At 35.3% G+C, this 26498-nt stretch overlaps 1 protein-coding gene and 1 non-coding gene across 3 annotated transcripts in view; both read left to right on the forward strand.

Moving 5' to 3' along the window:
* Positions 1 to 26498, forward strand: part of UNC13C (unc-13 homolog C) — a 533240-nt gene that overhangs the window by 76215 nt on the left and 430527 nt on the right. The gene's annotated exons all lie outside the window — the stretch shown is intronic.
* LOC123631036 lies at positions 6478 to 6618 on the forward strand. The gene has a single exon (XR_006732920.1). It is a non-coding gene; the product is annotated as a U4 spliceosomal RNA (small nuclear RNA).

Below are 26498 nucleotides of genomic sequence, written 5' to 3' on the forward strand. Positions count from 1 at the left end.
TTTTTCAGGTAGGGAATTCTAGGTTGGCCAGTATTCTGTGTTAGAAGATTGAGGATAGATGCCAAGTCCCTTCTGGCTTGTAAAGTTTCAGTTGAGAAGTCTGCAGTTAGTCTGATAGGTTTTCCTTGTAGGTTATATGCTGTTTCCATCTTACTGCTCCAAGGATTGTTTCTTTCATGGTTACTTTGGCCAGCCTAATAACTACATGATGTGGTGGTTGCCTTTTCACATTGAGTCTCCCAGGAGTTCTGTGTGCTTCTTGTATCTGGATATCTAGATTTCTGGCCAGGCCAGGCATATTTTCCTCCAGTATTCCATGAAATAAATTTTCCAGCCCTTGTATATTTTCTTCTTCTCTCACTTGGACTGTTTTCTGTGTTCTTTTGGTGATTATAAATAATGCTGTCATGAGCTTCTACATACATAAATCTATTTCATTTTAAACATTGTTTCTTTAGAATAAATTCCTAGAAGTGAAAATATTGAGACAAAAGCTAAAAATTACTGTCAAAGCTCTCTGATAGCCACATATGAAATTGTCTTCTAGGAATTTTGTCTCCATATATCACTAACCAGCAATGAATGAACATACCTTAAACACCATACCTTTCCCATCAATCTGAGGCAACACAGAGGTTAAGAGCATGATTCTGGAGACAAACTGACTTTGGTAGAGTACCAGCTCTCTGATTTTAGTTGTGTGACTTTGGAAAAGTTACTTAACTTATCCGTGCCTCATTTTCTTCATTTGTCCAATCAGAATGATAAAAATTATATTGTTTACCTCATAGGGCTTTTGTGAGGATTAAATTACTTAATATAGGTATAGTATTAAGAAAAATAACTGGTACATAATCACCCCATAGCTATTAGCTATTACTATATTGAGGCCTTCTTAAATTGAGAAATGTATAAATGGTACTTTATTTTTACTTTATTTGCATTTTGGAGTTGTGTCTTGAAGAAGTTGAACATTTCACTTTCTATGTAGCATTTATATTTTACCTTTTGGGAACTTAATTATTTCCTGTGTTTTCTTTATGTCTCAAGGATAGCAGTCTATTATATTTAATTGTTTTTGTTTAATTGTTCATCTTTAATATCATGAATTACATGTTATATGATAGTATATTAATATTTTCTTTCATGATGCCTTTTTAAGTTTAGAAGATTTTTCTCATTCAGAAAACCAGAGATGTTTACCTATATTTTAGATTTTATTGTTATTGTTATTGGTTTACTTTTTGATTTTTTTATCTCTAAAATGCATTTTAGTTTATTTTAGGAGGTAATTTATAACTTGGTTTTTTATTTCCAAATTAGCCTATGAATTCTGAGGAAAATTTGATTAGGAGCAGAACAAAAAATGGATCAATTCTCTAATTCACGCACCAGAACCACGGGGACTTGAGCTTTCATGGAAACTGCTTTCAAAATTTTTGCAAGAGCTTCATGGTGTTTCTCAGAGTTGCAGTGTAAAATCGCCCATAACGTCTGTAATTGGCAGGAGGAATAAGTCTAACTCCCTAATAGTTGAGACTGTAGTGCCCAAATAGTTTTAATGTGAGGGCTGGTTCTGCTAGAGGCTATAGAATAAGTGTTCTCAAATGTGCATGAAATATCTGGCTTCATATGAATAATTTGATGTCATCTGTCAAAGGAGGCTGTCATTGGACACAGTTCTGGGTAACAGAACATTTCCAGCACCTCATCCCTGCTGAAGCTTGTCTGTCCTGGGGATATAGTGCTGTCAGTGTGTCAGTGTTAAAGATGAGTAGTTGGTAAGATATATGGAGACTGTAATGTTTCAAAACCTGGTCTTCTCAATTTAGCATGCTGGAGCTGGGGCTTGGTGTTATAGGTTGAGCATCCCTAATCTGAAAATCTGAAATCAGAAATGCTCCAAAATCTGAAGGTTTGTGTGTGCATCATGCCAAAAGGAAATGCTCATTGTAGCATTTTGGATTTCAGAATTTTGGGTTTGGAGTGATCAGCTGGTATATAATGTAAATATTTTAAAATCTAAAAAAAATTGAAGTCTGAAATACTTCTTTTCCCAAGCATTTTGGATAACGTTTACTTAATCTCTGTAAGAAATCACAATACTACAGAGTTAGATACAAATAATTGCCAGAACATTTTTTTTATTTTCTAAAAATTTTATTTTTGACATAAAGCATGGAATGAAAATGCATGGGAATTTATCACTGATAAGTTTTGAGCTTATCGTTGAAAATCCAAGTCTGTAGGTGTAAATTTAACTGTGATTTTTCAACCTCAACATACCTGCAGGTTTGGGCAAATGGATAAATATACTGATATTGGTAGGAACCAGAGTTATCTGTATGAAAGAAGAAAGATAAAATACAAAATAGAAAATGGGTGAAGGAGGAGATTTTATATCCTAGTTGCGGACAGCAGGCAAATAGTAAATACATGCCACCCAGTTAGTCATTGTTCATTCACTTAGTGGCTTAAAAACCATTTACTAAGCATCTACTCTGCATAACATTAGACATCAAGATTACAAAGTGAGTCTATCACAGTTCATGTCCTTAAGGAGCCAGTCTGGAAATATTAATATAACTGCTCCTTTCCATAAAGGAAAGGCTTATAACATGTTCTTGCTACAGAACAATAATGGCTTCATCCCAGGACTCTACTAGGGTAAACTTTTGGTGAATTTACCTTCTCTCTATATAGTTTTTGAAATTTTATTGTTTTAAACAGTTGAGTGTGTATTTTTTATTACAAGGTGGCTAAAATAATTTTGACATGGAAATTTCTCTTGATATATTTACAGGAGGTAGCCTTGTGCAATAGGTGAATTTCATAAGGAGACCACTATCCAACAGACAGAATTTGGGCAACATTTCCACTGCAATGATTGTAGATATCAAACCAGCAGATACAGGAATATGCACTACTTTATGCTTTGCTCCTTAGATGTACTTAGACTTGGAATGTTGAAGCACAAGTCAGGTTTCCCAGTTCTCTTTCAGCAGCAGTTTATTTTGACTCTGAGTCAAATCAGGGGTAGAAACCACAGAGATGGAGACTGGAGGATTGTGTCTTTTCTAAATAAGTTTGTGCTTCTTTCCTCCTATGGCTTCCCTCTCAGGTAGGAGCAAAGAAAAATAGGAAAGGAATCTGAGAACAACCAGCCATTTGGGTTGGCTCACTTGGTTCTTGTCAAGGCAAATAGGTTTCTGCAGGTGCCACAAGATCTATACAGCTCTGGGTTCTTCTGATGTGTAGACTTCCAGAACTTGGGGGTGAATGTTGTCACTGGAACTGTCCTATTTGGGAATTTTTTTTCAAGATGTATTTTCTCTCTCAGTTGGGAGTCCTATTCTTTTTGTCTGTCCTGTCGGAATCACCCAGTTCCATCTACATACTCATGGCTCCTGGTTTGATAGATGGCTCTATTGACACATGGCACTGTTAGAGACCATTCTCCTTTGGGCCTTATATCACTACAACTTAGACTTTATTTACAGAACAGGTTTTTGTTTTTCTTTTATTTCAGCTCTTCATGGAGGTACAAACGCTCAGGTTATATACATTGTCTGTGTCCCGCCCATCCCCCTGAGTCAGAGCCTCAGGGGTGTCCATTCTCCAGACATTGCGCCTGGCACTCACCGTGTAGTCATACCTCCATCCCCTCCCCCCCCACCTCCCCAAGTCAGCACCTTCAAGCATGACCATTCCCCAGATGGTGCGCAACGCACTCATCATGTAGGCATACACCCATCCCCTCCCCACCCCCATCTCAGTCTGATATCCGATTGGTATCCTTCCCCAATGTGCATTTAGGTGATGATCAGGGAAACCAATTTTCTGGTGAGTACATGTGATGCTTGTTTTTCCATTCTTTGGATACTTCACTTAATATAATGGGTTCCAACTCTCTCCAGGAGAACCAAAGAGATGTCGCATCATCATTATTTCTTATAGCTGAGTAATACTCCATGGTATACATATACCACAGTATACTAATCCATTCGTGGATTGATGGTCACTTGGGTTGTTTCCACTTCTTTGCAATTGTGAATTGTGCTGCTATAAACATTCGGGTACAGGTGTCTTTGTTATAGAATGACTTTTGTTCTTCTGGGTATATGCCCAATAATGGGATTGCTGGATCGAATGGTAGGTCTACTTGAATCTGTTTAAGGTATCTCCATAATGCTTTCCACAGGGATTGCACTAGTTTGCAGTCCCACCAGCAGTGTATGAGTGTTCCTGTCCCTCTGCATCCATGCCAACATGTGTTGTCACAACTTTATTGAAATATAACTCACATACTACAAAATCCACCCTTCTAGAGTGTATAATTCAATGATTTTTAGGATATTGAGTCATGTAACCATCACCGTAATCTACTTTTAGAACATTTCATCATCTCAGAAAGAATTCCCATGCCTATTAGCAGTCACTCCCTATAGACCCCACCCCACTGCCTAGCCTCTGGAAACCACTAATCTTCTTGCTATCTCTATGAAGTTGCCTATTCTAAATATTTTATGTAAATAGAATCACACAATATATGGCCTTTTGCATCTTATTTCTTTTACATAGCATAATGTTTTCAAGGCTCATCTGTGTTATAGCATTCCTTTGTGTTCCTGAATAATATTTCATTGTATGAATATACCAAATTTGTTCATTCAATTCATCTGTTGAATGACTGATGAAAAAAGTTCTTTCTACTTTTGGGGTATTATTAATAATGTTGCCGTGAACATTTGTGTACAGTTTTTATGTGAACATATATATTCAAATTCTCTGGACTGTATATATAAGAATAGAGTTACTAAGTTATATGGGTCTCCATGATTAACTTTTTGAGGAATTACCAAATCATTTTCCAAATTGCTGTACAACTATACAGTTCTACCAGCAATGTGTGGGAATTTCAATTTCTCCATTTTTTCACAAGCACTTGTTATTATCTGACTTTTTCATTATAGCCATCCTATTGGTGGTGAAATGCTATCTCATTGTGGTACTATTTCTTAACTTTTTTATTTGTATAAATTTATGGGGTAGAAGTATAATTTTGTCATACTGATATATTACATTATGGTGAAGTTAGGGTTTTTAGTGTAACCATCACTGCAGTTAACTCATATTGTACCCATTAGGTAATTTCTCATCATCCTCTTCCCTCCTTCCTCACCCTTCCAAGTCCTAAATGTCTATTATTCCACACTCTGCTTCCATATGTACATATTATTTAGCTCCCAGTTATAAGTGAGAACATGCAGTATTTGAATTTCAATATCTGAATTCTTTCACTTAAGATAATGGCCTCCACTTCCATCCATATTACTACAAAAGACATGATTTCATTCTTTTTATGGTTGAATATTATTCCGTTGTGTGTTTATACCACATTTCTTTATCCAGTCCTCCTTTGATGAGCATTTTTTCTATTGTGAATAGTGCTATGATAAACATATGAGTGCAGGTAACCTTTTGATACAATGGTTTATTTTCCTTTGGGTAGATACCCAGTCATGGGATTGCTAGATTAAATGGTAGTTCTGTTTTTAGTTCTCTGAGAAATATCCATACTGTTTTCCATAGAAGTTGTACTAATTTACATTCCCACCAACTGTATATAAGTGTTCCCTTTTCGCCATATCACTGCCACCATCTGTTAACTTTTGACTTTTTAATAATAGCCATTTTATCATCAAGATGATATCTCATTGTGGTTTTAATTTGTGTTTCTCTGATGATTAGTGATGTTGAACCTTTTTTTATGTACTTGTTGGCCATTTATGTGTCTTTGAAAAATGTCTACTCATGTCCTTAGCCCACTTTTTAATGGTTTTTTTATTGTTGCGTTCCCTGTAAATTCTGGATATTAGTCAATTGTCAGATGTATAGCTTGCAAATATTTTCTCCCATTCTGTAGGTTGTACATCCAGTTGATTGTTAATTTTCTTTAGTTTATTAAGTCCCATTTGTCTACTTTTGTTTTTGTTGCTATGCTTTTGAGGTCTTAGTCATGAATTTGTTGCCTAGACCAATGTCCAGAAGAGTTTTCTTTAGGTTTTCTTATAGTATTTTTATTGTTTCAGGTCTTAAATTCAAGTCTTTAATCCACTATGAGGTGATTTTTGAATATAGTGAGAGATATGGGCCCATTTCATTCTTCTGCATATGGTAATACAGTTTTCCCAGCACCATTTATTGGAAGGAATATCCTTTCCGAACTGTATGTTCTTGTTGACTTTGTCAAAGATCAATTGGCTGCAAGTATGTGGCTTTATTTCTGGGATCTCTGTTCTGTACCATCAATTTATGTGTCTATCTTTATAACACTACCTTGCTATTTTAGTTACTACAGCCTTGTAGTATAGTTTGAAATCAGTTAATGCTATACCTCCAGACTTGTTTTGCTTAGGATTGATTTGGCAATTTTAGCTCTTTTTGTTCCATATGAACTTTAGAATTGTTTTTTCTAGCTTTGCACAGTGGCAGTATCGTAGCCAATGAGGTTTATCTGAGGTGCGATTATTGCTAATTGAAAACTTTTCCCAATACCCCACCATGACGACTTGAAATATAGTCAGCATTGGCAATTTTTGACAGTCTCTACGGAGACTGAATAAAAAATCAAAAAAGAATTGGTTTTTCTAATTCTTTGAAAAATGATATTTGTATTTTGATGGGGATTGCATTTGATCTATAGATTGCTTTGGGCAGTATGGTCATTTTAATAATACTGATTCTTCTGATCCATGATCATGGGATTTTTTTTCCCATTTGTTTGTGCCATTTAGGATTTCTTTCATCCATGTTTGTAGTTTTCCTTGTAAAGATATTTCACCTCCTTTGTTAAATATATTTGTAGGTCTTTAAATATTTTTGTGTCTCTCATAAATGGGATTCAGTTCTTGATTTGGTTATCAGCATGGTTGTTATTGGTGTATAGAAATACTACCGATTTCTGTACATTGATTTTGTACCGATTTCTGTACATTGATTTTTGAGACTTTGCTGAATTCATTTATTAAATTGAGGAGTCTTTAGGGGTTTCTAGGCACAGGATTATATCATCAGTGAACACAGGTATTTTAATTCCTGCTTTCCAATTTTTTTTTATGTAATAACATTTTATTAAGCTTTAAGAAAATCTAATTGGAAGAATCAACATAAATATACCATTATTAATAATATTTCCAGAGTTTAACTCTTCCTGAATACTGACCATGAAAATATCTATTTGAATTTGACCCAAAACTATAGGTTTGTTTTAGAATTTATAGGCCTGTGTTTTAATTTCTTAACTTGTCACAATTTCAGAATTCACTTGCCTTCCTCTCTTGCATCTTTTTTTTTTTTTTTTTTCCAATTTGAATACCTTTTATTTTTTTCTCTTGCCTGATTGTTCTGGCTAGGACTTCCAGTACCATGTTGAATAAAAGTGGTAAAAATGGGCATTCCTATCTTTTTCTAGTTTTTAGAGGGAATGCTTTCAAATTTTTCCTGTTCAGTATGGTGTTGGCTGTGGGTTTGTCATATATGGCCTGTATTCTTTTGATATATTTTCCTTCTATGCCTAGTTTATTGAAGGTTTTTTATCATAAAGAAATACTGAATTTTATCAAATACTTTTTATGCATGCATTGAGATGATCATATGGGTTTTTTTTCCCTCTAAATTCTGTTTAGGTGAGGAATCACATTTATTGATTTGGATATGTTGACCAACTTTTCTTACCTGGTATAAAACCCACTTGAACATGGTGTATTATCTTTTTGGTGTACTTTTGGATTTAAACCAAATTGCTAGTATTTTGTTGAGGATTTTGTGTCTGTGTTTATCAGGGATATTGGTCTATAGTTTTCTTTTTTTGTTTGTCCTTGTTTGGTTTTGGCACATAGGTAATACTGGCCTTGTATAATGAGTTGGGCAGAATTCCCTCCTCCTTGCTTTTTTGGAGCAGTTTCAGGAGGATATGTATTAGTTCCTTGTATGTTTGGCAGAATTTGGCTGTGATTTCATGTGGTCCTGGGCTTTTTTGTGTGTGTGTGGGAGATTTTTATTACTGATTTAATCTTGCTGCCCATTATTGGTTTATTCAGGATTTCCGTTTTTTCCTGGTTCAATCTTGGGAGGTTGTATGTTTCCAGGAATTTATCTGTTTCCTGTAGGTTTTCTGGTTTGAGCATATAGTTGTTCATAATAGTGATGATCTTTTGTATTTCTGTAAATTCAGTCACAGTGTCTCCTTTTTCAGTTTTTATTTTATCTGGTTTTCTCTCTTTGTAATTAGTCTGGCTAGTGGTTTATCAATTTTGTTTATCTTTTTAAAGAATCAACTTCATTTCATTGTTCCTTTGTATTGTTTTCTTGGTTTCTAATTCATTTAGTTCTACTCTGCTATTTGTTATCTGTTTTCTTCCACTAACTTTGCGTTTGGTTTGTTCTTGTATTTATAGTTCCTTGTGATGTAATATTAGGTTGTTATTTGTGATCTTTCTACTTTTTTTGAGGTAGGCATTTAATGATATAAACTTCCCTCTGAGTACTGTTTTTACTATATCCCACAGGTTTTAGTCTATTGTGTTTTCAATTTCATTCATTTCAAAAACTTTTAAAATTTCTATCTGAATTTCTTCATTGACTCAATGACCATTCAGAAACATGTTGCTTAATTTCCATATATTTATATAGCTTCCAGAGTTCCTCTTGGTATTGATTTATTCCACTGTGATCTGAGAAGGTACTTGACATGATTTTGATTTTTTTAAATTTGGAAACATTTGCTTTGTGGTCTAACGTGATCTATCTTGGGAATGTTCCATATGCTTATGAAAATAATGTATATATTTCATACTTATTGTGTAGAATGTTCTATACATATCTGTTAGGTTCATTTGGTCTAAAGTCAAATTAAAGCCCAGTATTTATTTCTTTGTTGATGTTCTGTCTTGATGATCTCTTTAGTGCTGTGAGTGGGGTGTGAAGTTCCTCACTATTACTACATTATTGCCTATCTCGTTCTTTAGATCTAGTAATAATTGTTTTATGAATCTGTGTGCTTTAATGTTTGGTGCATACATATTTATGATTGTTATATACTTTTACTAAATTGATCCCTTTGTCATTATATAATGAGCTTCTTTTTTATTGTTTTTAATTTAAAGCATGTTATATCTGATATAGCTACTACTCCTTGCTTTTGATTTCCATTTGTGTGGAATACCTTTTCCTATCCCTTTACTTTCAGTCTAAGTGTATGTTTATGGATAAGGTGAATTTCTTGTAAGGAGCTTATAGTTGGATCTTTTTGTTATCTATTTTGCCAATCAATATCTTTTCAGTGGACCATTTATTCCATTTACATTCAAGGTTAATATTGATATGTGAGACTTTGCTCCTGTCATATTGTTAATTGTTTCCTAGTTGTTTATAACTTCTATGTTTCTTTATTTTTATCTGTCTTTTTGTCTTTGTGGTTTGATGAAATTCTGTCATGTTGGCACTTGATTCCTTTCTCTTTCTCCTTTGTGTGATTAGTTTATAAGACATGTGAGTTTTCTACTTTTGTGTTTTTATGGTGGTAAATATTGACCTTTTTTTTCCTATGCTTAAGACTCCTTTGAGTATTTCCTGAGGAACCAGTTTAGTGGTGATGATTTCCCTCAGCATTTGCTTGTCTGGGAAAGACTTTATTTCTCCTTCATTTATGAAGCTTATTTTGGCAGGATACAAATTCTGAGCTGGCAGTTCTTTTTTTTTTTTTTTTTTTTTTTTTCTTTTAGCACTTTGAAAATGCTGTTCCATTCTCTTTTGGCCTGTAAGATTTCTGTTAAGAAGTCTGCTGTTAATCTGATGAGGTTTCATTTATAAGTGACTAGATGCTTTTCACTTGCTAATTTTAAAATTCTTTCTTTTACTTTTACTTTAGACATTCTTTTATAAGCCATCATGAAGTCCTTTGTGCAGTATATTTTCCTGGGGATCACTGGGCCCCATATATCTGGATATCCAACTCTCTGGCTAGATTTTGGTATTTTCTCTCATTTCTCTAGTAATTTCTAGCATTCGCTCCTAGACAATCTGAAATGTGGGTCTCTCCTTACTATCCTGGTTCTTCTCCATGGAAGAGGCACATACTACCTGCATTTAATCAGCCATCTTGATCCCTCTCTCTTATTGTGGCATTTTTTAAAATAAATTTTATTGTGTATATTTGCTGTATCCCATTATGTTATGGGATACATCTAGATAGCAAAATTGTTACTATAATGAAGCATATTAACATATCAATTTTCTCACATAGTTACTATATTTTTGATTTACATTTCTCTACTGACTAATGTTTTTTTTTTTAATTTGCTTATTGGCCATTTGTATATCTTCTTAGGGGCAATATATATTCAAGTTCTTTGCCCATTTTTTTTTAGTTCAGTTATTTGTCTGTTTATTGTTGAGATGTAAAAGATTTTTTAAGTAATCTGGTTAAAAGTCTCTTATGAGATAGCTGATTTAAAATGTATGTTTTTTTCACTTTTTTATTTTTTTAATTGACACATAATTGTACATATTTATGGGGTACAGAGTTGTGTGATACACATCTATAGTGATCAGAAGAGGGTAATTAGCATCTCCATCATTTCAAACATTTATCATTTCTTTGTTTTGGAAACATTTAATATCCTCTTTCTAGCTATTTGAAACTATACAATATACTATTGTTAACTGTAGTCCTCCTATGGCACTATAGAACCCTAGAATTTATCCCTTCTATCTAGCTGTGCTTTTGTATTTTTTAGCAGATCTTTTCCTATCCTTCCCATTCCCCTTGTAATATTTTCCCCCAATCTGTGAGTTTTCTTTTCACACACAATCTTTTCACAGATAACTCACAGATTGTGTATGACTGTATCCTTTGGAACACAAATGTTTTAAATTTTGAAGAAGTACAATTTATCTGTTTTTTTTTTCTCTTTTTGCTTATGTTTTTGTTATTATATCCAAGAATCCTTTGCCAAATCTAAGGTCATGAAGATCTACTCATATATTTTCTTCTAAGAGTTTTATTTAGCTTTACAGTCTATTTTGAATTAATTCTTGCATATGGTGTAAGATAGGGGTCAAATTTTATTCTTCCACATGTTGATATATGGTTGTCCCAGGATCATTTATTGAAAAGACTAGTCATTTCCCCATTGAATTAGTTTGGCAACCTTGTGGAAAATTCAGGATACTTTTAACCTACCCACGTTCTTTAAAATGCATTTATTGGTAAATTTCTATGCTTATTTTCCCCTGAATAATACAATTGTTTTGTCCAGTGTATATTTCATATACAAGCATCCATATCCATAAGTAATATTTTTAAAACACTTCTTAACTGGAGGTGGAATTATTATAATGTGTGGTAGGTGCCTCTGACCAATGAGAAATAACAGCACCTTCCTACCACTCTAGCTGAACTGAGTATGTGGTGAGTCACACTGATGGGGAGAGCAGCTAATATTACCCAATTGCCTGGCTGAAATTTGTTTTTCTTAAGAATACAGCTAAGATCTTTACTGGATAAAAGGTAAATTACTACAGTAAATAAATTATCTCTGGGGAAATTTCTTGAGATTCTGGAAATAGCCTATGTCTCATCAGTCTTCTACAAACTAGATTTAGCATCTATTAATAACTATTGCTTGAATTGATAATTACCATAGTGATTGCAAAAATTTTTTCTAATTCAGTCAGTTTTTTATATGTATTAATCAGCATTCTTCTATAGAGAAGAGCTTCTCTTTTCCTCTAATCACCTTTTACAAATTATTTTAATATCAGCATAGATTCCAGATTCATTTTTTTATCCAACATTATTATCCATTTCCATAATTTATCACTTTGATGTTCAGTTTTCTCAAGTTTACTATTATTCACCTAATCTATCTCAGAGATTATTCTAATAGTTTCTAGAGATCTTACTCATTCTTTTTACTGTTGCATAATACTCTTTTGTGTGGATATATCATAATTTAATTCTGTCAGTTTCTTCTGTATGGGTGTCTGGACTATTTCCAAAGTTTATTACTGCAAATAAAAGATAGCATTGTGAATGCATTTTTCTTTTATTGAATATGTCTTCGGAGTAAAATTCTTAGAAATGGGATTTATAGGTTAATACATATGTAGATTTGTTAGGTTTGACAATCACCCTTCAAAGGGATTGTATCATTTTAGGCTCCCACCAGTAATATATGAGTATGTTTGTTTTTCCTGAGCCTCAACAACAATGTATGTTGTCAAATTTTTATGTTTTTGCCGATCAATAGTTACAGCATATTTCAATGTAATTTTAATTTGCATTTTTAATGTGAATGAAGTCAAGCATCTTTTCACGTGTTTAAAAGTTATTTGTGTCATTGTCTTTTGTAAGCCGCCTGTTCATGAAGTTTTGTCCATTTTTCTAATGGGTGCTTTCTTTAATGTCTAAGAATTTTTTTATTCTTTCTTTAGCTGTGATATATGTTGCAAATATTTTCTCCCAAATTTTCATGCTTATTGTGATTTTTGCCATGCAAAAATTTCATATTTGTATAATCACATTTATCAATCTTTTATTGCATCTGGATTTCAGACATAGTTAGCAAGGTTTTCCCCACACCCAGGTTATAAAGGAATGTTTTCTTCTAATACTTTTATAATTTCATGCATTTCATTTGTATTCTTGATCCATTTGGAGTTTAATCTGGTTTATGGTATAATGAATGGATCCATTTTATCATTTTTCCAAATAACTATCTAGTTTCCCAACACATAATTATCAAAAAGTGTATGAGGTCTGTCCAGAAACTATCTAGCCATGGAATATGAAAAATATGTATTAACAGTGGCTGGATACTTTCTGGACAGACCTCATATTTTTTGACATGTAGGATATGTTTACAACATATATAATATACTAAATTTCTACATGTATTTGGGTTTTTTTTTATGGACTCTCTAGTTTTTTTTTCCATTGATTCATCTCTCTACTCATGATATATTGCAGTCCAGGTACATATCTGTACCTGGAAATACTAGCTGCTGACCAGATAGTTGTGGACATACGGTTTTTCTAACTTTCCATTCTATTTCCAAGTGGTTTTTTTATAGAAATTTTAAATCTGGCTTGTTGACTTAAAAATTTTCATCAGTTTTTTTATGGAGAGTGCAATAAACATTAATATGAATTGAATAATAAATGACATGTTTATGGTGTTCAGGTGTACTATCCAAGAAGAAAAGATGAATTTCCATTTGTTAAACTCTGTATTAAAACTTTAGTATTTACCTCTACACACACTAAAGTTCATTTATGGGTTATTTCCTTTCCTGGATTGTAAATGTGCTTTACCTTTTTTTGTTTTTTGTTTGTTTGCTTTCATTTGCCATCTTGGACAATGTCTTCAGTAGAGTTGTTTATTTGATTTTATAAGAATCCAGTTACATAAATAGGATACTCAGGGAAGTGGTTACTATCCAGATAAAATGATATAGAAAAAGAAATTTAGAAATTCAATTGACTCTTAAACTTTTTCATTCCTTTTTTTAAATTTCAGAATATTATGGGGGTACAGACATTTTGGGTACCAACCTAATATATATATCAAATGTGTATTTTTCTTCTATGCCCTGCCATGTATACTAGATAACAGCCCAAGTGAGATTTTCACCAAGATATTTCCTTTTTGTTTTTTATTTTCTATCATTGACCCTTTATGAAGGTTAGGCATAACCTGAATTGACTTTCACATAGTTAATGTTTATTTTTCTTCAGTGCTCATGATGTCTGTTGCCCAGTGAGTTGTATCAATTACACTATTATAACATCTGAATCAGCCATGACCTACATTGTTTGCTCAAGGTTGCTAAATTGCTTTATGTATTTATTATGCTTTTAAAATTATAGTCTACAGATAAACAGTCATCATTTTAGGGGTTAAACTTGATTTTGCTACAAGTTACATTGTAAGAATCACTCTGTGTCTACAAAGGCAAGATGATTAGATTAAATTCATTAAGGTACAAGGCCAAATAACTGATTTATTGTAATAAAATACTCATACCTCACTTCTAAATTGGTTAAAATAATTAATTTTAACCAATTTTTAGTATGTGGACATATTACAAATGGAAAAATCATGCTTCTGTATTTCTGGGTTTCCTAAATTAACTGCTTAGGAGTTACTCCTTGCCAATTTGATTAGCATATTTTGTCTTGTTTTCTTTTCTGTCATTTCTCTAGTAAAGTTGTATCAAATTAACCATTAAATTATACTTTGATGAGTGTTTACCTTAAGAAAGTATCTTTGAGATTCTTTTTTTTATTTTGATGTTCTTTTGACAATCACTGCTACAAAACAAACAAGTGCTATTGTTATACTGATAACAGAGATTTATTTGGTTCTTCCAGCTGATCAACTGAGGGATTTTAGTCTGTAACCATGTCTAGACAAAATGCAAATGTGGGTATCTGATATTTTTGTCTTACTATCAGTATGCATTTAGAAAGTGTTAAGCCTTACTTCTCTGAGTTAATTGTTTTATAGAACTAGTTATAAAGATTTGTAACACATCATTACATAGATGGTGCTTTAATTTTTGGAATAAATTTATTCCTACCTATATTTTCTAGAAAGAAATTGGCATTGTCATTCTAATAACAGGATACAGTGGAATTAAGGTGACACTAATAGAAAAAGAAAGGTCACAAAACTGAAACATACATTCTGCTTCCAATGGGTACAATTTATTACTGACCCTAGGAATTTTAGGGCAACTGAGCTGTTGATGAAAGAGGAGAAATCCTCAAATGATGGTAAGAGAGCTGTGGGTCTCCTCACATCTGCCAGACACTTTCCATTAGCTCCTGCACATCTTTGTATGGTTTCTCTGACCACAAGAGCATGAAAGTCCCAACTGAAGACAGGCCAAAAATGTCAGAGAAATTAACATCCTGAGAGTGGCTCTTAACTAACAAGTAGAGAAAATAGGTAGATATGTTCCTTTGTACTTAGGTGGGACAACTCTGTGTTCTATATCATTTCCCAGAAGTGAGCCCCAGTTCCCCATAGAGTTAACTTTTCTGTAATGGATTCCTCCTTTTTCCTTACTTACTTCATCACTCCTCTGCCAGTGTTTCCTCCCACGTAAACTAATTGTATCTACATCCTAGCTCAGGGTCTGATTCTAAGAGAACCCTGTCTAAGACAGTAAATAATGACTGTGCTTTCTCAGAATTTAGGCTGCTGGAAGAAAAATAGTTCTGTATTCAGTACATTTTGGTTGCACAAACAGAAGAAACACCTTCTCTTTGTTCTTGGAAGCTTGCCTACTTCTTGCTGTGGACCGGGGATTTTTTTTTCACCAATTAGATCACTGCTCTATTTCCCTTCATACCAGATCTCTCTCTGCTAAAGCTGGGTTGGAGCACAAAGACCACCTTACACGTCTCTGAGGAAATAAGCAGCCCCTTATGTCCAAGTCCACATTCTTGTAATCCTACCTCCCTTGTTAGCAAAATGCAACAGCAAGCCCCATTAGGCATGCTTAAGTAGGAGAGAGCAAAGGAAACAAGATAGTGGAGAAAGGTGAGTATGAGTCCCTCAACAAGGGGAAAAGAGAATGTAGAATCTCATTTTACAAAACTTTTTCATGCACTATGAGCTTGCTCATTATAAATGCAACTTTATGAAGGCTCTAGAATTTCTTGAAGGCAAAAAAAAAAATCAATGAAAAAAAGGAAGGAGAAAGAAGTGGAAAATGAATGGGCAGAGGCTTTCTCACCCCTTCACTCTTACCACGGAGATGTCAGTTAAATTAGAGTCATGGATGTTTATACATTTTAAAAATATACCTCAGAATGTGGGCAGCCTGTATCACACACTGGAAACTTAGTTTATGTCAAGATGTCTTAAGATGATTTCATACATCTTTTAAAAGTCCCCATTTTCTGTGTTATTCTCCTAGCACCTTAGAGGTCATAGTTTCCTATGAAGGGTGATCCCAGAACCACATTTTAAACTGGCATGATTCTTCCCTTCATTCCATTTTCCTTCTCCTCCTTTTCAAAAAGCTCAATTTCTAGGGAAAGCAAAATGACACTGGCACTAAGCATGCCATGCTTTTCTATGCCATTATGTCACTGAATATATTTCTCTCCTTTTGGAATGTTTTTCCCTTCCGTGTGGAAGGGAAGTTTAGTATAAGGCTGTGGTTCTTAAGGTGCTGTCCTTGGACCAGCAGGGTCAGCATAGCCAGGGAACTTGTTAGTCTTGCAAATGTTTCACCCACCCAAACATAGTGAATTAGAAACTCTAGGGAAGGAACCCAGCAATCTGGGTTTTAACAAGCCCTTTGGGTGATTCTCATCCACAATCAACTTTATGAACTGCTTGTATAATGATTGACAGATACAAATACTGGGGGCTGAGCCAAGGAAGCCGTGCTGTAGGCTTGTATAAGGCTGGACGTCTTGGCTGTTCTACTCCAACCCCTTTCACTGAGAGACAGAATTGTATAATGGTTAGGAAGGCTCACTGGTCTTGACTTAGGATGTTGGTGAGAGGGGAAGGCAAAGCCCATAAGGAATAGATAGATCTGGGAAATTATGGTGGGGATAGATGAAGAGAAAACCTGTGGTCTTTGGTTTTCTCTTTCAGGGATGAGAGAGGTTGCCTCCTATCCCAAAATATCTCTTCCACACTGACTAAAATTTCACTGATTAGTGTTAATAAGAAAACATTCCAGAGTGTGTTAAGGAGTATGTGGGAAGATGATTAGTCATAAACTTAATGTGAATTAGCTTTCATTCTCACCTGACTGCTATAGCTAGAGAAAATGGGAGTTCTGATTTATGGGAAGGGAAATTCCAAAGCAAGACACCTGCAAAGCTGAGTAAGAGGTGTGTGGGATGTCCTAAGGGTGTGTGGGGTGGGCAAGGGGGTGATGGGGGAGGATTTAGGCAGTTAGAGTCCTTGTTGAGCTTAGGGCATCAAGGGGGAGGAGAGAAGTGCTAAAGGTATATGCCAAAGCCAATACCTTCTGTTTCTCACTTTCATTTTAGATCCCTTTTAGAGGTCATCAGCTGTTGGTCAAGGACAGCAGTCACTTGAATTTGTTTTTTTTTTTTTACATCCCCGCTTACTTCCCCCCTCATTTTCATTCTCCTGAATTCAGGAGGTTAGAGTATGTGAAAGCAAACTAGTAATTTTTTTGGGCAACAGTATGGAGGGAAAACTTTAAAGAAGATTCTCTCTTGAATGAATTCTAGGCACCCACTACATTCTACAAGAATAACTTGACCTTTAAAAAAATGACCACTCTTTGTGTTAAGTGTGTGAAAGGAATGATAAGCTTCTGTTGAGTTCTACACATAGTTTTTCATGCAGAAAAATGCTAGTGGGATGTAGCACAGACACTTCAAGATGGCGACACATGAACTTCTCTGGAGAGTCTGATATTGAGGAGGGAAAAGGCCAGTAGACAAATGATGTTAATTCAATGTGGAAATAAATGACTTTAGGTGGCACAAAGGGCAGTAAGAATTGCATGGAGAGAATGGTCACTGCTTGTTGCTGCCCATGAATTTCTGAGATTTGATCCTAGCCAGGTAAAAATGGGAGCTGGATGGAGAAGGCTTTACTGCCTGCCCCTTTCTGTGTCTAACTTATCATCTCTCTACCTTGAGTTTTCTCCTTCTTTCTTTAGATTCTTAAGGTATATGACTTTTTGTGCCTAACTTTGGTAAAATTGTTCTCACAAAAGACACTTAACCTATAAAAATAAGGTACAAAAAATTACTGAGAGACACTAACTCAAGGTCATATGGCAAGTTTGTGGCAACACAAAGATCCATGGTTCCATGATCTTGCCATGATTTCATTTCTGTTATTATTTCTGCTATAAATGGACCTATTGGCTCTGCATACATGTAGTCAATCTCTTGCTAAAAATATTAAAAAGAAACAGTCGCAACCTTGAAGCTTGAGAAAATGTCTATAGCTCATTTAAGAAGGAAGACCACAGTGAGGTAAGGTCTTTCCTCACCCAGCAGAGGCTGACAAGTCAATGCCTCCACTGTGCTTCCCTTAGTCAGCATCAGGAAACAGTAAATCTGTATTGAGTCTGCACTGTTTTGTTCAGTATGCAGGTGGGTGAAACAAATGCAGTGTGGCTGATTTCCCAAGAGATGCTGCTAACATGAACCAGAAGCTGATGCAGATGGATTAAATGGAAATCTTCCAAATACATATTTACTTACATCAGTCACTTCCCTCCCCCATTTCCCATCCTTCTCACTCCTCTGCACTCAATCTCTCAACAGGAACCATCACCTAAAATCTTGTTAAGAGCAGTTAAATAGGAACAACTAGAGGTACTGTTTAATTTACCTTCAGGAAACAGATTTTAATTGAAGAGTTCCCACCCCTTTAGATGTGCTTGCCAAAATGTTAGAGGTTGTAATTGGCTGTTGCTGACCATCATTAGGTAAGAAATCTTTCACGGAAGAAACTCTTGTATGTAGTTCTCAAAATTGGAGAGAGATGAGAGTACGTAAGAAGTAAAATATGTAAATAAATTCAGTCTGCAAGGATTTCTAGCTGACTAATATTACTTTTGTTACAGAAAACTGCCTGAGTTTAAGATTCATTCACTCCAATGGTACCCTTGGAATTCTGAGCTCATATCTAAGCTTCCAAATTAGATATGCAAACCACACTGTCTTTCTTAGAGCTCTGGACTGCAGTATGCATTGCAAGAGGTCTGGCCATGCAGGAGCTCACTTTCTGACCTAGATCATAAAGATTGACACCAAGTACAGTCAGAAAAGACCTCAGGGGCTCTCCCCGTGTTGGTGGCCTGCTTCTCCATCCCTAACAAGGGAGCTGGCTCTGGGATGTGTTCTCCAGCTCTTCCTCAACTTCTGCTATGTCTGCCTTTGATTTACCAGCAGTTTCAGCTCCTCTATGTTCCCAGTTGTACTCTGTTTTGCTTTTTCTGCATTATATGATCTCTGCTGCCAATGTCACTGTTCATCACTATTCCTTACTTTTCCCTTTTGGATCGGATACTGTTTTCCAATGATGAGGAACCATGCCAGGGTGACACAGACTATTGGGCCTGAGCCCCTTCCTTGATGTTGGAGTAATACTGATAAACTTGTAACAAACAACCCTCAAATCCCAGTGGCTTATCACAACAAAGATTTATTTTTTTCTGTCCACATCCGAGCTCAATGCAGATTAAGAGGCCGTCTTCCAAGTGAGGACACAGGCACATGGGCTCTTTCTTTAGGGTGGCTTTGCCATCTTGGGGTCCTTCACCTCCAGTTAGAGGGAGAAAGTCCACAACCTCAGGAACTTTTAGGGAACAGGCCATTGCCTTGGCCAGAGCTAGTCCCATGGCCCTGATCTAATTGCAAATGAGACTGGGAAGTGTTATCTTCCTATGTGCCTAGGAAAAGGCAATGATGTTGGTAAACATCTAGCTACTCTCTGCTACACTTATCACTGGATGATTTACTGACTTCCAATAAAGATAGTAACAACATTAAATAATTACAGTACTGGCTTAGGGAAAACAAAGCAAGCACAATTTGAATTTAATTATTTTCCCTTGATGATTAGTTAATCATACCTGCAAATTTTACTATTTATTAGCATGAACACTCATGAAAAATTCTGGAGATCTGAATTACCTTATCTCTAATTATGACTTTAATGCTACTCGAGCATTTTAAGCAAATATTAATAGAAAAAAGTCCAAAAAACTCTTCTCCTAGTCAGCAAAGTTAACTACAGAGCAGCTTCTGGGAATAGTTTATTTCACTTTTGTGGTTAGTGTTCATAAAAGGTACTTACGGATCATCTAATTTAATAAGTAGTTGTAAATTTTTTAAAGTTATATCTAAGGCTATACCTGCCTCCCATCACCATGGTCTACAGCCTAGTACATAATAGGCACTGAATAAAAGTTTATTTCTTTTTCATTCCTCTGATGAGTGATTTCTCCAGTGAATCTGGGGGTAGTCTTTTAAAATCCTTTTTAGTAAAGTTGGGTTAATGTTTGTGTAGAGTTAACCCTTCTTGTACCTACTGTTTTCAAACATTTTTTCTAGGCTCAGAAGTCCATGTTTAAATTCAATGTTATCTGCACACTCATGTAAAAAAGACATAAAAAGAGGGGCTGCAGGCCAAGGATTTCATTCAGCCCCCAACCACTGGCCTTCAGCCCCACTTCAAGGTGGTCCCGAAAGCTCTCCAGAGCACTCCCTACTAGAGGAAACTGAGGCCCGTATCAAGTGAGATTTGTGATGCTGAGAAGTCATCACACATTACACCTTCAAAAGATGATTTGTAGGAAGTCAGTGACCAAACTGACAGGCCATTGCTCTCTTCTGAATAGTGGAAACCAGAAATGAGGCCAACGGAGTATTTGAGCACTCAGAATTGAGGAAAGGGAACAAAATCCTAGAGATGTTGGTGTCAAGACATCTTAGATTTAGTCCAGCACAGTATTCCAGAAGGAAAACTCTTCTCCTATAGAAACATCTAAATTTTATGCCTCAATTCCAGGGATCAGTGTTGAAGGGGAAAATAAAAAAAATTGTGTTTGGTGGTTTTAAATCTAGGCATAATAGATTTTCCCATGCCCATAGAGGGTGTTACCACACTCACTCTATCTAATACCTAGATTATTTTGACAGTCTTTTAGCTTATAGCCCTGGCCAGTGCTGATGCTTTTCAAGATAAGATTTCCTTAAATGATTTCCTTAAATGACTAAGACAGTACTTCTTCCCCAAACCCCTATTTAATTTAATTTGCTGACTGTTTAAATTGTGGTTGAATATTCCTAAAAGTGATGTTGCCTCATGTAATTATATTTACCTCAAGGAAAACTGGATTGTCTTCACATAAACATTATTGAATATTTAGATCAATGCCATATTTAAAATGCCTTTTAATCCTCTCTCTGATGAGAGAACAAGTATGTCTATTAGGTTGTCTTTTAGAGTAACGCACTTGTACCTAATTTTGGATTACCTATTCTCATATTTAATTAATATAATGTGTTATAGAAGTGAATATTTGACTTTCTGTAATTGATTTAAAAAATTACACTTTCTCCCAAAGAAGGATAATTCATTATTTTAGTCAATAAATCATGCTATGATGGGTAAAGGTGGTTCCTATGAGGATGCATTTGAATACTGCTTTAGGAAATAGCTGAAAATGTTACACTGTATAGACAAAAACAGAAGGGAAGCTTTACACTTTTGACAGTTTGTCTTTATGAATGTCTATTGTACAAAGTAGACAGTAATTCCATAATAAACTACATGTTTGTATCCCTCTGAAGTTATTAGGGAATATTCAGACTTACTTTTTACTAACCCTCTGAGCTTGGATAATTCATAAGTCCTGGCACCTCAGCTTTTTCCTGATTAGAATGAAAATAATACTCCCTTGTGCCCAACAGGTGGGATGTTGTGAGATATAATGAACTCGATACATGTGAAAATCATATGTAAAAGTGTCCACAGTCTGACTCCTTTCTAAAATTAAGGAATTAGGGTAATATTGCCAGATTAAATATAGAATATTCAGTTAAATTTAAATTTAAGATAAACAACAGATAACTTATACATGCTAAGTCTGGCAACTTTAAAGTGGGGTTATTGATAAGCAGTCTCTCTCACTTTCCTAAGGGAAGAAAAATTTACTGTTCCTGCCTATAACCTACATTGGTTCCTGATTTTCAGGGGGTCCCTCTAAGTCTTAAGATAAACCATGATCAACAGTTGTGAACATAGCTGCAGTGCAACCTGGAATGTTCAATAGCCACAACTGTTGGAGAGATTTTGAGAATTGATTCATAAATACTTTGAAATTGAAGTTCAATTCAAACTCATCTAATTTGCTCCATTCAGAGATGAAGACTCAAGCCTAAAGTTGTAAAGTGCTGGCTTGTCATCATATAGATAGGTAGAGGAAGGACCACAGCTAGCATTTCGTTCTCCTGACTCCCAGGCCAATGTTCTTCCTGCTGCACCATGCAGGGTCTGGGGGCTAAATCCAGGCAGCCACCTACTTTTATAAATAAAGTTTTATCTGAAACATAGCCATGCTCATTCATTTACATATTGTCTATGGCTGTTACAACTCTACAACGGCAGAGCTTAGTAGCTGCAGCAGAGACTGTATAGTTGGCAAATCCTATATTTTCTTGTAGTTTATAAATATGTCTGTCAATCGCTGCTGAAGGAGAAAGGGTTGTATTTACCTCGTGGTTGTAAATATATAACGGGGTTTGTTTTTCCAAGTATCACAGGCAGAACCATCCATCCTAAATGCATGATTTCCTTTTCAGAAATGAAAAAGCATAAGTTGCACAAAACCATTAATGAATACATAGATTCCTATAACTGTAGTAGTCACTGAATTTCAGAAAGGTTAACTAGAAATTGTCAGAACTGAATTTTCTTTCTCTTTACATTTTTGATTTTATAATGAGGACAAACTATATGATTAGCGAATAATATTCATTGAGATGTCATTTTCTCTGTTTTAGGCATTCTAAAATAAGGTACAACACGTAGATTCTGTCACCAAAATGACAAATAAGCCACGTAAAAAAGTGCATTAGATTTCTCCTTTTTTAATTTCAGAATATTATGGGGGTATAAACATTTTGGTTACATGATTTGCTTTTATGTAGTCTAAGTCAAAGTCACGTGTGAGCCCATCACCAAGATAGCGTGCATTGTACCCATTAGGTGTGAATTTACCCATCTCCCTCTCCCCTCTCCCACCTGCTTGATTTCTGTTGAGTTTTACTGCTATACATGCACATGGGTGTTGATCAATTAGTTCCAATTTAATAGTGAGTACATATGGTGTTTGTTTTTTCATTCTGTGATACTTCACTTAGTAGGATGGTCTCCAGTTCCATCCAGGTTATTACAAAAGGCATTAGTTCACCATTTTTGGTTTTTTTGGCTGAGTCGTACTCCATAGTATACATATACCACATTTATTAATCCACTCATGTATTGATGGACTCTTGGGTTGATTCCACATCTTTGTGATTGTGAATTGTGCTGAAATAAACATTCCAATGCACATGTCTTTTTGATATAATAATTTTTTTTCTTTTGGTAAATACCCAGTCATGGGATTGCTGGATCAAATGGTAGGTCTACTTTTAGTTCTTTGAGGTATCTCCATACCACTTTCCATAGAGGCTGTACTAGTTTGCAGTCCCACCAACAGTGTATAAGTGTTTCCTTCCCTCCACATCCATGCCAACATCTGTTGTTTGGGGACTGTTTGATAAGAGCTATTCTCATTGGGATTAGGTGATATTCCATTGTGGTTTTAATTTACATGTCTCTGATGATTAGAGATTTTGAGCATTTTTTCATATGTTTATTGGCCATTAGTCTATCTTTTGTTGGAAAACTTCTGTTCATGTCTTTTGTCCACTTTTTAATGGGGTCATTTGATTTTTTTCTTGCTGGTTTGAGTTTTTTGTATATACTGGTTATCACATTTTATCAGACGTATAGCATGCAAATATTTTCTCCCATTCTGTAGGTTGTCTCTTCATGCTATTGATTGTTTCCTTGGCTGTACAAAAGTTTTTTAACTTAATCAAGTCTTATTTGTTCATTTTTCTTGTTGCCGTGATTGCCTTTAGAGTCTTTTTCATAAATTCTTTGCTGATGCTGATATCTAGAAGAGTTTTTACAACATTTGCTTCTAGAATTCTTATAGTTTTATGCCTTAGGTTAAAGTCTGTTATCCATCTTGAGTTGATTTTTGTGAGAGGTGAGAGGTACGTGTCCTGTTTTAGTCTTCTAGATGTGGCTATCCAGTTTTCCCAGCACCATTTATTGAATAGGGATTCTTTTTCCCAGTGTATGTTTTGTCTGCTTTGCCAAAGATCAGATGGCTATATGAGGATGGTTTTATATCTGGGTTCTCTGTTCTGATCCGTAGCTCTATGTCTCTGTTTTTATGCCACTACCAGGCTGTTTTGGTTACTATAGCCTTGCAGCGTAGCATGAAGTCTGGTAAAGTGATGCATCCTGATTTGTTCTTATTACTTAAGGTTACTTTGGCTATTCGGGACTTTTTCTGGTTTTATGCAAAGCAAAGAATTCTTTCTCCTAGATCTGCAAAAAAAAATGAGGTTGGTATTTTAAAGGGGATTGCATTGAATATGTAGACCACTTTGGGTAATACAGACATTTTAACAGTGTTGATTCTGCCTATCCATGAGCATGATATGTTTTTCCATCTGTTTACATCCTCTGCAATTTCCTTTCTCATTGTTTCATAGTTTTCCCATAGAGATCTTTCACCTCCTTAAATATATTCCTAGATGTTTATTTTCTTTGTTGCTATTGTGAAAGGTATTGAGTATTTGATTTGATCCTGAACTTAACTGTTGTTGACATATAGGAATGCTACTGGTTTGTGTACATTGATTTTGTAACTTGAAACTTTGCTAGACTTATTCTGTATTATCTGTCACATCTTAAATAATTCCAGGAGCACAATGTGCTATTCAATATATACCTACAAATACATATGTTTACCCGTTAAACTATCCTGTATGTCTGAGGAGCAGACTGAGAGACAATAGGAAGCATCTGTAAGATTTTGTCTTAGTTTTATTCCTCTCAATATGGCAATGGCAAATGTTATTACTGGAAGGAATGAGTTCCCCTTTAGGTTGAAAGTGTTTAAGCAGCTCCAGGATGACCATGAGGAAGTTACAGAGGTAAGGACTGAACTAAATAGTTGTTAAAGTCCCTTTCTGTGGTGAGGTTCCATGACTATCAGTACGTTACTTTGGAAAGCCTGTGTACCATCTTTTTTTTATCAGTCATTGGAGTCTTCTATTCATGCAGCCCATATAGATAGACATAACATCACAGGTGTATCTATAAATACTGAACCACTGCCCATGTTTCCCTAATGCTACTGTTTATTTTAGAGATTTGTAGTATTTTGCATGAAACAACCCTGGGTACTACATCCTTGACTAAATTGCTCTCATGCATATATTGAAAATTACACATGGCTCTATGCTTTGCCAAGCTTGCCTCAGATTTTTTTTTTTTGGAAGTTACAAATATCTTCTTGCCATGGGCCATGCATTTGTAGAGGTGTTTTTATTGCTTCAAAGGAGAAGAGTGATTTTCAAGGCAATTGAGAAAACCATGGTTGCTTTGAAATCACACAAGGTACACCAAAGTTAGTGTCTTGAGCTATGGTGAAGTAGGTATACCTGACCTCTGGGGACTCTGCAGCAGTTATTGGATTTGATTTTCTGTAGATGATGAAGATAAAGGAACTACATTGAACTGTAGTCGTCAATCTTTTGTAAGAAGCTTTCTCTTTCCTTGGCCACAGAAGCAAAAAAGAGAATAAGCAGTTACTGACATCTGTTCTATGCCATATACTGTATACATTACTTCACTTAATCCAAAGAATGAGTCCAGTATTGTTAACCTTCCATTTTACAAATGAGTTAATTGATCCTTAGACAGTTATGTAATAAGCTCAAGGTCATAGAGCTTGAAGCAAAGGAGCTGGCATTCTGCTTTAGGTCTGCTGGATTCCAAAGCTTCACTTTGGGCGATTTTGCCACAATGTCTCCCACTGGCAATGAAGAATCCAAGTAACTCAGACTTGGGCATTCTGATTTAGCCAGAGCTATTTATAGCCCATGTTTACATCAGTTCAAATGTTTTCATTAAGCCCTTGCTGTGTCTAAGACACTGAGCCAATTGTTACAGAGATTCAGAGATACTTCATCACCCTCAAGGACCCTCAGGGATCTTATAATCTAGTTAGGGATAAAAGACATGAAGATGTGAAAAGATAACTGAAAACTGAAGATAGCCCATGCCAAGAGCTGACTAAGTATGATATGTAAGCACTACAGTGGCAGACACATTACAGAGAAGGGCAAGTCACTATCAGCTACAAGCAAAACTGGGAGGGAAAGGAATTTGAGTCTGAATGTAGTGTAAGACAGTATCGCAGCCCATCAGTCAATTGAGGGTTGTAGCCTGTACATCACATCGAGCTTACAAACCTGTTTTTTTAGCCTGTGTAGTTTTTTTTTTTTTAATTCAGGTTAATTCACATAAAAGAATGCTTATTTGTGTTTTCTCAAAACTTTTTTCAAAATCTTTGGACTATGCATGCCCACGTGGCAAAAGTCAGGACCCGTGCTTGCCAGCTTGCTGCAGCCTCTGCCCTCCTAGGCACTATAGCCTCTCTGCTTCATCCTTTACATTTCTCACATAGCTCTGTGGGTATTTGGTCAAGATAGGGAAACTGAGATCCAGAGAAGTAAATTTTTTAGGATTTCAACTAATTAGTACCAGGCTGGATTAGACCTGAGGATTCTTAATGATGAATTTAGTTTTCTTTTACCAGACCACAGCATCATT

Source organism: Lemur catta, chromosome 1, assembly GCF_020740605.2.
Source record: "Lemur catta isolate mLemCat1 chromosome 1, mLemCat1.pri, whole genome shotgun sequence".
NCBI lineage: Eukaryota > Metazoa > Chordata > Mammalia > Primates > Lemuridae > Lemur > Lemur catta.